Source organism: Ochotona curzoniae, unplaced genomic scaffold (genome assembly GCF_017591425.1).
Source record: "Ochotona curzoniae isolate NIBS_2020 unplaced genomic scaffold, NIBS_Ocur_1.0 contig_1014, whole genome shotgun sequence".
NCBI classification, from domain to species: Eukaryota; Metazoa; Chordata; class Mammalia; order Lagomorpha; family Ochotonidae; genus Ochotona; species Ochotona curzoniae.
The window spans coordinates 216,555-227,823 of record NW_024464920.1 but is presented as its reverse complement, the minus strand read 5'-3'; the positions used below and the strand labels follow the sequence as shown (position 1 = coordinate 227,823).

At 45.6% G+C, this 11,269-nt stretch overlaps 1 pseudogene; it reads left to right on the top strand.

The window, feature by feature from the left end:
* Positions 1–826: 826 nt before the first annotated feature.
* On the top strand, positions 827–1,436 carry LOC121154645 (annotated as a pseudogene).
* Positions 1,437–11,269: the final 9,833 nt, after the last annotated feature.

Sequence of the window (11,269 nt, the reverse complement as noted above, 5' to 3'; positions counted from 1 at the left end):
GTTATAGAGAGTGAGGGTCGGAGGGTTCTTCCACCCTCTCATTCACTCCCTAAAGGAATGATGGGTCGGCTGAAGACGGGCCAGGCCTAGACCAGGTGCCAGGAGCTTCCGCTGGGCACAAGTGGGCACTGGGACCCAAGGTAATCTCGACAGAAGTAAAGCAAACACTTGACAAAATTCGACACCAATTTGTGATTAAAAAAATGTTAAAACAGATTAGGGATAGAAGGAATATTCATCAACATAATAAAGGTTATATAGGACAAGTTAGCAGCCAACATCATGTTATTTAAAGACAATTGTTGCAAGACTTGGAACAAAGGAGGTTGTTCATTATTACTGTGCTTATGCAATACAGCACTGGAAGTTTTACCTAGAAGTATTAGGCAAGAAAAGAAAATTAGAGTGTCCAAATAGCAATGGAAGAACTCAAATGACCTCTGTTTGCAAATGACATGATTCTATATAGAGAGAAACCAGAAGATTCCATCAAGACACTGTCGGAACTGAGAGATTTAGCAAAGCTGTAGGATACAGGGTCATTACTCAAAAAGTATTAGCATTTTTAGCACCAATAATCAACTTGCTAAGAAAGAAATTGTAAGAGGAATCTCATTCACAATAGCTATAAAAATACCATGTAAAACACACAATAAAAAGTATGGAAACACTTGTGAAAGAGGTTGAAAAGAATTTAAAAAAAAATTGGAAAGATCTGTTTGTGTATTGAAAGACTTAATATTGTCAAAATGTCCGTATCACCCAAAGACATTTAGAATTTCAGTGAAATCTCCACTAAAATACCAATAACATTCTGATTCCAAACATGGCGGCACTGCTGGGTGGTATGTTCTCAGGCCAACCGCCAGGTCCTCAGCCACCAGGTTCTGGGCTCCCGGGCCAGGCTTCGCTTCTTCAGGCAGCACCAGGCACCCCGAGAAGTTCTAACAGTGCTTTGGTGGACGAGTTGGAATCATCATTTGAGGCTTACTTTGCCTCTGTAGTGAGCTAGGACTGTGTCAATGCCACCGATCAGGAAGAAATTTGAACTGGTGTTGATCAGTGTAGCCAGAAGTTTCTAGATATTGCAAGACAGACAGAATGCTTCTTTCTGCCAAAAAAAAAAAAAAAAGATTGCAGTTGTGTGTGCAAAAGTCAGAGCAAGTTATCAAAGAGGATGTCTCGGAGCTGCAGCGGAAGGACGCGCTGGTGCAGAAGCACCTGACCGAGCTGAGGCATTGGCAGCAGGTGCTGGAGGAATCAACGTGCAGTTCGAAAAGCCAGCTGAGATGCTGCAGGGCTTGTTGGCCTCCCTGGAGCAGGTGTCTGCCCATATCCCTGCCCCTCTGAAGCCCACCTGGGGCCAGCTGGGCACGGTTCTGCCTCACAACCTCCCCTGGGGCCATGGAAGAACTCTTTGCTACACGATAGGATGATTTTAGTTTTAACCTGCCAGCTAAAACTCACCCCATTTTTATAAATTGTCAATTTCTTTCATACTTTATAAAGCGGTTAGAGCATTTCATTTTTTAAAAAGATTTATTTTTATTATTTTTTTATTGGAAAGGCGGATATACAGAGAGGAGAGACAGAGAGGAAGATCTTCCGTCCGATGATTCACTCCCCAAGTGAGCGCAATGGCCGATGCTATGCCGATCCGAAGCCAGGAGCCTCTTCCGGGTCTCCCACGCGGGTGCAGGGTCCCAAAGCTTTGGGCCATCCTCCACTGCTTTCCCAGGCCACAGGCAGGGAGCTGGAAGGGAAGCGGGGCTGCCGGCCCATATGGGATCCCGGGCGTGCAAGGCGAGGACCTTAACCACTTGTGCCACCGCGCCGGGCCCTAGAGCATTTCTTAACAGAATACTTCTTTGTGTTGTGAAAAGTTGAGACTGTGAAATATTGAGACTGTTTTTGTTTTGTCTGTATGACTTCCATCGTTTTTTCCAGTTGTTTATGTGATCTGTGAATGAAAATTGCCTGGGAACCTGGGGAAAAGAATTTTGGCCTAGGGTTTTAGGGTAATCTAAAATTATCTTTAGGCTTTGAACTACCTCAAGAGGAGGGATCTGATGTAACCACAACTGCAGTGCCTCCGAGGCATTCCAGAAGTGGGGCTTTTGTAAATAGGACAGAAGAGGATTTCAAATATCCCGGGTTAGGATTGCAGCGTTGCAGAGGTTTCTAGTTGACACTGCTTTTGTTTGAGTGTGTTTGTGTGGTGCTTGCTTTCACTGGGGGGGCAGGTGGGAGGAGCAAGCGCTGCAGCAGTTAATCCATGGAAGGAAAAGGGCTGATGGTGCTGTCGGCAATGCCGCCCGGGCAGGGGAGCAGCAGCTCAGGCTCACTCTGGTGGCTCCAGGCTGCAGTATTGTTTGTATTTCATTCATTTGGAGCCGAGAAGGTGGGATTGATTGTGCAGGGCTGTGGCTTTGGACCCAGGGCTGGGCCTTGGGCTGCCCCAGGAGCTGTGCAGCCTGCGTGCTGGCGGGCGTGTGCCCTCTTGGGCAATGAGGTTTTCCCTCCCCTGTGGCACCCATGTCTTTGTGGGTTACGTCCCTTCTCCCTGAGCGTGCGTCTCACTGCCTTCCACACCTCGTGTGGCTGCGAATCTTGGCTGGTCTGTTCTCCTTGACCTTGAACGCTCATTGCTGTACTTTGCCTACTGGTGCCCTTCATCCTGCAGCCCAGGGCACGGGCCTCTCCCCTCTCCGCTGCCCCTGTCTGGTTCACCCTAGAGGATAGGGATTCAGGCTCTGTGAGTCCCTCTGTATGAGCGTTAGTTCCTTGATCAAGGCGAGACCGTGTATTACTTATCGTTGGCCATGTTTGCTTGTGAGTGTGCTGTTTGTCACCTGGCCTTGACATCCAGCTGGAAGCCAGCAGATCACTCAGTTAAAGCCTTAACAAGTCGCTTATGCTCCTTCTGAATGGGCAGGGGGGTTAACTTGGTTGTCTCAAGCTAATCAGAAAAACTGATTAGAAGATTTAAACAATTAAAAATGTGAAGTTTTAGTTGTTTATTAAGAAAGGTGCTCTTGGTGCAACGACGGAGAATGACGCTACTTGGCGCCGACTGAAAACATTTTTGGTTAACGTATGTACCAGTTCCTGCCACTTTATTATATTGAAATATTTGTACCTGTTACAGCCATTTCTTTGTTATATGGAAAAGTTTTAAGTAAATATCAATTTTTCAGTGTTAAAAAAAAATAAAATACCAAGGACATTTTTCACAGAACTGGATGAAACAGTTACACAATTCATATGGAAATATAAAGACCACGAACAGCCAGAACAATCCCGAACACAAAGAACCAAATGTCGCATCACAACGCCAGATTTCAAGTTGGGGCAAGCATGGGATCATGGCATTTGCATAAAAGTAGACACATAAACCAGTGTCACAGAATAGAAATCTCATAAACAAATCCATGCTTGTACAACAGCTTGTTTTTTTCTTTTTTTTTAAAAGATTTATTTATATTTTTTAAAAATGCAAAGTCAGATATACAGAGAGGAGTAGAGATAAGATCTTCCATCCACTGATTCACTCCCTAGGTGGCCGCAGTGGCTGGAGCCGAAGACAGGAGCCAGGAGCCTCTGCTGGGTCTCCCATGCGGGTGCAGGGTCCCAAGGCTTTGAGCCATCCTTGGCTGCTTTCCCAGACCACAAGCAGGGAGCTGGATGGGAAGTGGAACTGCCGGGTTTGCTGGGACCAGAACCAGTGCCCATACAGGATGCTGGTGGCGTGTGCAAGACAAGGATTTTAGCCACTAGGCTACTACGCCCTACCAACTCACTTTTTTTTTTTTTTTTAAGATTTACTTATTTTATTGCAAAGGCAGTTATACAGAGAGGAGGAGAGACAGTGAGAAAGATTTTTCTGTCTGATGATTCACTCACCAAGCGGCCGCAATGGCCGGTGCTGTGCCGCTCTGAAGCCAGGAGCCAGGAACTTCTTTCCAGGTCTCCTACGCGGGTGCAGGGTCCCAAGGCTTTGGGCTGTCCTCGACTGGTTTCCCAGGCCACAAGCAGGGAGCTGGATGGGAAGTGGAGCTGCGGTGATTAGAACCGGTGCCCACATGGGATCCTGGCGCGTTCAAGGCGCCGGGTCCTGACCAACTCACTTTTGACAAGAGTTGAAAGCATGTAATACTGGAAAAGACAAACTCTTTATAAATGTTCCTGGGACAACTGGATATCCATCTCTCATTAAATAGCTCATCTCTCATTATATATCTCTCATTGCATACGAAAATCTGAAAAATGAATAAAAGATGGAAAATTTTAAGATCTAAAATTATTAAAGAAATTACAGAAACATTTTAGAAAAATATCATTAGACACTTTTTCTTTTAAATTAAGACTCCGAAAGCAAGGTAATTGAAAGAAAAAAAAAATAGGTAAAAGGGATTACAGAAGGCAAAGAGACTTCTATACAGTAAAGTAAGCCCATATGGGCTCCAGTTCGTGTCCCAACTGCTCCACCTCCCATCCAGCTCCCTGTTAGTGACCTGGGAAAGCAGTCAAGAATGGCTCGAAGCCTTGGGACCCTGCACCTGTGTGGGAGACCTGGAAGAAGCTCCAGGCTCCTGGCTTCAGCTCTGGCTCAGCTCTGGTTGTTGCGGCCTCTTGGGGAGTCTATGAATGGATGGAAAATCTTCCTCTCTGTTTCTCTTCCTCTCTGTATATCTGACTTTGCAATAACAGTAAGAAATAAATCTTAAGAAACCCACACACATCCAGGCAGGAAGGAGAGTTGGGTGCGAGGTATCACTATACTCTTCGATATGTAGTGTGAAATAAGTGAAAGTTGTTGACTTTGTATCAATAAAAATAATTTTAAAAAGTGCAAACAGGACTCAGTGGTGTGGTACAGTGGGCACGGTGCTGCCCAGATGCAAGCATCCCATGCTGGAGGGACAATTCCGGTCCTGCCTGCTCTGCTTCTCACGCAGCTCCCAGTTAGAGGCCGGCCAGAGTGCTCTGGGTCCTGACATCCATGTGAGAGACCGAGGCAGAGTTCTGCACTTCTGCCGCCTGCTTGGACCAGCGCTGGCCATTGTAGTCATTTGGTCAGTGAAGCAGCAGACAGAAGGCCTTTTGGTCTTTCCTTCTCTCTCTCTCTCTATCCCTGTATCTTTTAAAGTAAATAAATAAATCTTTAAAAAAGCATCAGATCAACCTCCTCTTCCTTATATTTCACCCTTCAGCCTGGAAGTGTGGTTTTTAAAAAAATTCCAAATACTAACTAATACAAAATTAAATAAATCTAAAATATAGTAAGATTTTTATCTTTTTAAGAAAGATTTATTTATTTTTATCAGAAAGGCAGATATACAGAAAGGAGGAGAGACAGAGAGGAAGATCTTCCATCCGATGGTTCATTCTCCAAGTGACCGCAATGGGTGAAGCTGAGCCAATCTGAAGCCAGGAGCCAGGAGCTTCTTCTGGGTCTCCCACGCAGGTGCAGGATCCCAAGGCTTTTGGCCATCTTCCACTGCCTCCCAGGCCATAACCAGGGAGTTGGATAGGAAGTGGGGCCACTGGGACATGAACCAGTGCCCATATGGGATTCCAGTGCGTTCAAGGCAAAGGCTTTAGCTGCCATGTCATTCTGCCGAACCCAAGATTTTATCTTTATGTACCAAAATAAACTTGTTTTTTTTTATCCTATTTCTGTTAAAATTTTGAAACTACCCTGATAGACTCTGAGATGAAAAATTTAATAACAAAATTATTTTTCTAACAATTATATTTTGTTTTGTTTTTGTTTTATATTTTCTAACAATCACTATGTATGTTTTATGTAATTTCAGTTTGAATCTCAACAGGTTTTTTGGGTGAAAATTAGATAAAATAAATTCTAAAATTTTATAAGAATTTAAAGTGATATTATGGTATCACAAAAGTGCAGCCAAGTATTAATAGTGAATAAATCTCAAGGAGTTATATATATGAAGTTATTATGATACTTTTGCAACTTTTCTATGGGTTTGAGCTCCTTTTTGAAGGAGATTATTTATTTGAAAGGAAGAGACAGAATTTTCTCATTTATTTTTTTGCTTCCATATTCCCAAGATGAAGCCAGGAGCATGGGATGCATTGGGTCTCCCACACTGATGAGAGTGACCCAAATACGCGAGCCATCACTTGTAACCTCCCCATAGGATCCCTGCTAATGAGCTGAGCAAGCAACAAAGGAGCAGAGAGAAAGGCAAGGAAAGGGGCTTGCAGGGAGTTTATTTCTATTTTTTTCTAAGATGTATTTATTTTTTATTGGAAAGGCGGATATACAGAGAGGAGAGACAGGGAGGAAGATCTTCCGCCCGAATGTTTGCTCCCCAAGCGGCTGCAAAGGCTGGAGTTGAGCCAATCCGAAGCCAGGAGCCTCCTTTGGGTCTCCCATGTGGATGCAGGGTCCCAAAGTTTTGGATCGTCCTGGACTGCTTTCCCAGGCCACAAGCAGGGAGCTGGATGGGAAGTGGAGGTGCCGGGATTAGAACCGGCACCCATATGGGATCCCGGGGAGTTCAAGGCGAGGACCTTAACTGCTATGTTATCCGTGCCAGGCCTGCAGGGAGTTTTAACCCCCTCCTGAGATGGGAGCCGAAGTGGGTGTCGCTTTAGTCCTTGTTTGATGAGGAATGTTGGCCTGTGTCCCTCACTGGTCCAACAGTGGCTCCGTTGCCTCTAGGACGCGTGGGATTTCTGCTGTCTTTTCCCGGTTCTAGTCTGGGGTCAAAGTGACAGTACCTGGTTGGAAGCAAGCTCCGCTCTCCTCCGGCAACCATCACAGCAGAAGAGGGCCCAAGTGCGTGAGCCTCTGGACCCATCAGGGAGACCTGGAAGAAGCTCTGGGCAGGAGCTCCGGGCTTTGGACAGGCCCACCTCCAGCTGTTGTGTCCATCTGGGGAGGGAGCAGCAGCTGCAAGAAACCGGGATTCCAATCCTGGGATGCAAACCTGCCAAGTGGCATCTTAGGCTCGCACCAGATGCCTGCCCTTTAAATTCTTTTCGATAATATGAAGTCTCATCTTCTAAAAGAAGACAAAACATACTAGAATAGAACAGAAACACCCACTGCGGTGACTTCAATAAGGTATTTGTATTCAAACAGGCAAATACAACAACAGCTTGTGTGAAAAACTGAACATAGACAGAATTGTGGATAGATTCAGAATTTTAAAACATGGCAAAGCAATACGAATGTAGACAATATAGTAATAATAAACACTTGATAGAAACATGGAGAATGTTAATATGAGTTAATATGAATTAATTGGATGATGGAAGGTGGAAGAAATGAAGAGGAGGGAGAAGACAGACTAAAAAGGAAAAAGACAATAACAGCAGAAATAGCATGCAAGCTTCCGTAAAAAGAGTGTAAATGTAAGATTACATGAAGATATGTTCATTTAAAAGCAAAAATTCTAAAAATTCAGAAATATATTGCAATTTATGCAGAAATTTATTATTTGCTTGGTGATTCCTGTGTAACATTTGTTTTCATGAATATTCAACTAAAAGCTTAACATTCATTTTAGTGTATTTTACAATTTTTGTTACTAGCATTTGCATATTTACATTTTTAAAGATTTGCTTTTACTTGAAAGCTAGAGTTAGAAAGATGGAAAGACAGAGAGAGAAAAAGACCTTCCTTTTGCCAGCTCACTCCCTAGATGGCTGTGATGCTGGAGGGAGGCCAGCTCCTGCCTGCAGCTTCTTTTGGGTCTTCCACAGGGGGTCAAGGCCTCAAGAGCTTGGGCCTGCCTCTGTTGCTTGCTCAGATCATTAGCAGCGAGTTGGATCGGAAGTGGAACTCCTGGGACTCAAACTGGTGCTTATATGGGATGCTGGAACCATAGGCTGTTGTGCCATGGTGCTGGCTTCATGTTTACATTAAAAAAAAAAAATTGGAAAGGCAGGTATGCAGAGGAGAAGAGAGAGAGGAAAAATCTTCTGTCCATTGATTCATTTCCCAAGCGGCCGCAAAGGCCAGAGCTGAGCCAATCCGAAGCCAGGAGCCTGGAGCTTCTTCGGGGTCTCCCATGCAGGTGCAGGGTCCCAAGGCTTTGGGCCGTCCTCGAAAGCTTTCCCAGGCCACAAGCAGGGAGCTGGATGGCAAGCGGGGATGCCAGGATTAGAACCGGCGCCCATATGGGATCCCGGCACGTCCAAGGCGAGGACTTTAGCCGTTAGGCCATGTCGCCGGGCCCAGCACCTTGGAAATTAACGTATTTGTATGAAGAGCTAACATTAGTAACGATACAGAGGAACTAGGTGGGCTGGGGAGTTGGGGCTGGGATAAGGGAAATACCAGGAGCTTATGGAACTGTATCATAAAATGATGATGATGATGATAATAACAATAAAAAGTTTTAAAATTAACATAGATTCATAGTGTTTTTATATAAAACAAACAAACAAACCCAGAGAAGTGTATCATAAACGCCTCTTCACCACGTGGGCTTGGTCTCCGCCTTCACGCAGAGCAGCCTAACCAAGAGAGGGATTGCGGCAGGAGCTTCCCGGTTGGCCGTGAGCACAGCGTTCCGCAGCCTTGCTCCCCGGGCTGAGGTCATTGCTTGTTGTTCACTGCTGGACCGTCTCCCAGAATCTCCAGTCTTCTCTGAATGCTTGCGCTTGTTCCTACTATACAACTGGTCTCTCAGGTGCTCCTCGGGCACACTAACTAACAAACATTTCCAAGGAAAGAGTGGTTCCTGTGACATGAGGCCTGTTCATTGTCTTTTTCTGTGCTTCATTGTGATTCCTGATTTATATGAACCTTTTATGAAAAATTATTTGAAATAAATAAGACGTACATAAAATGACACAGACTCGTAGGGGCGCTGTGTGATAGTTAAAATGTACACTTTGTGTAGTGTCTTATCAGAATAAAGATATTTATTCTTTTAAGAATTTAATATTTACAGTAAAACATCCCAAAATCCTATCTTCTGGTTTATTTATTGATTTTTTAAAAGATTTATTTGTTTTTATTGGAAAGGTAGATATACAAAGAAGAGGAGAGACAGAGAGGAAGAGCTTCCATCTGATGGTTCATTCCTCAAGTTAGCGCAAGGGGTAAAGCTGAGCCAATCCGAAGCCAGGAGTCAGGAGTCTCTTCTGGGTCTCCCATGCAGGTGCAGGGTCCCATGGCATTGGGCTGTCCTCGACTGCTTTCCCGGGCCACAAGCAGGGAGCTGGATGGCAAGCGGGGCTGCTGGGATTAGAACCGGCGCCCATATGGGATCCTGGAGTGTGCAAGGTGAGGCCTTTAACCGCTAAGCAAATGCGCTGGGTCCCTGGTTTATATTTATTAGGCTAATTTGCAGCAAGTTAACATTCTCTATCTTCACCGTATTGTTCATTGAAGGTGTGGACCTTCTTACCGTATTGCCTACTAGCAAGGAGCCTAGGGCCCCGGCGCAGTGACGGTTGAGTGTATGTTATTCAGTATGGTTTACAGGGAGAGGTAGAGTTCCAGTGTAATTCTAGGCAAGCCGACTGCTGACATGGAAGTGTGCGTTTGCTGTGGATACTGAGCCTCCATGTCACTTGCTCTTTAGGCCAGGGCAGGGGGCATTTTCACATAAGCCTCCACTATTGGGAAAGACTAGCCTTCCTCAGCCCTCCTCTCACATATGGTTCAAAGTTCTCTTCCCACCCTAGGTGCGATGGAGTGCTTATTCCCGATGGGAGTGGGATGGAGGGGAAATGTGGAGGCAGCACTTCCGCTGTTTCTTCCGCTGTTTCTGGTTTTTCTTTTTTTTAATTGGAAAGGCGAATATACAGAGGAGGAGAGACAGAGAGGAAGATCCTCCATCTGATAATTCACTCCCCAAGTGACTGCAACAGCTGAAGCTGAACCAATCCGAAGCCAGAAACCAGGGAACTCTTCTGCGTCTCCCATGCAGGTGCAGGGTCCCCAGGCTTTGGGCTGTCCTCCACTGCTTTCCCAGGCCACAAGCAGGGAGCTGGATGGGAAGTGGGGCTGCCGGGATTAGAACTGGCGAGCATATGGGATCCTGGCGCGTTCAAGGCGAGGACTTTAGCCACTACGCTATCGTGCCTGGCCCACTTCCACTGTTTCTGAACACACATCTTTGCTGCCAGGACTTTCTGTTCATCAATTGGTGTGCCATGGCCTTCCACTCATGCTGGCCTCTGCACTGGTTGCCACTGCTAGAAGACAGGATAAAAGTGGCAGTGTTTCCTGTCATGAAAGACTATGGAGCATCTTCAACTTTTAATTGGTTGGAACAGATATTCCCTGCTTAGAGATCTGGGCCTGGCGAGGCAGCCTAGTGGCTAAAAGGCTTCACCTTGCTCACCCTGGGATCCCATATGGGTGCCGGTTCGTGTCCCTGCAGCCCTGCTTCCCATCCAGCTCCCTGCTTGAGGCCTGGGAAAGCAGTCGAGGACGGCCCAAAGCCTTGGGACCCTGCAGCTGCGTGGGAGACCCAGAAGAAGCTCCAGGCTCCGCACTTGAGATTGGCTCAGCTCTGGCTGTTGTGGCACTTGGGGAGTGAGTCAATGGACAGAGGATCTTCCTCTCCTTCTCTCCTCCTCTCAGTATATTTGCTTTTCCAATAAAAATAAATAAATCTTTTTAATCTTTTTAAAATAAATAAATCTTCTTTTTTTAAAAGATTTATTTATTTATTTTTACAAAGTCAGATATACAGAGAGGAGGAGAGACAGAGAGGAAGATCTTCCATCCGATGATTCATTCCCCAAGTGAGTGTAACGGCCGATGCTGTGCCGATCCGAAGCCAGGAACCAGGAACCTCCTCTGGGTCTCCCACACGGGTGCAGGGTCCCAAGGCTTTGGGCTGTCCTCGACTGCTTTCCCAGGCCACAAGCAGGGAGCTGGATGGGAAGTGGAGCTGCTGGTATTGAAACTGGCACCCATATGGGATCCTGGCGCGTTGAAGGCAAGGACTTTAGCCGGCAGGCCATGCCGCCGGGTCCAAATAAATGTTAAAAAAAGAAAAAAATTATGACCCAGCGCGATAGCCAGTGGCTAGGATCCTCGCCTTGCATGTGCCGGGATCTCATATGGGTGCCGGTTCTAATCCTGGCTTCTCCACTTACTTTCAAAAAAAAAAAATAAAATAAATCTTTTACAAAAAAGACTTAGAGGTTTGAATAAAGAAGATTAGCTGTGTGATGAAGAAGGCTAACACTGAAAGGTACAGTAATGCCAAGACTGATGTCAATAACTAAAGCAGTTATTTAGACAGGTACATTCATCTCTGCT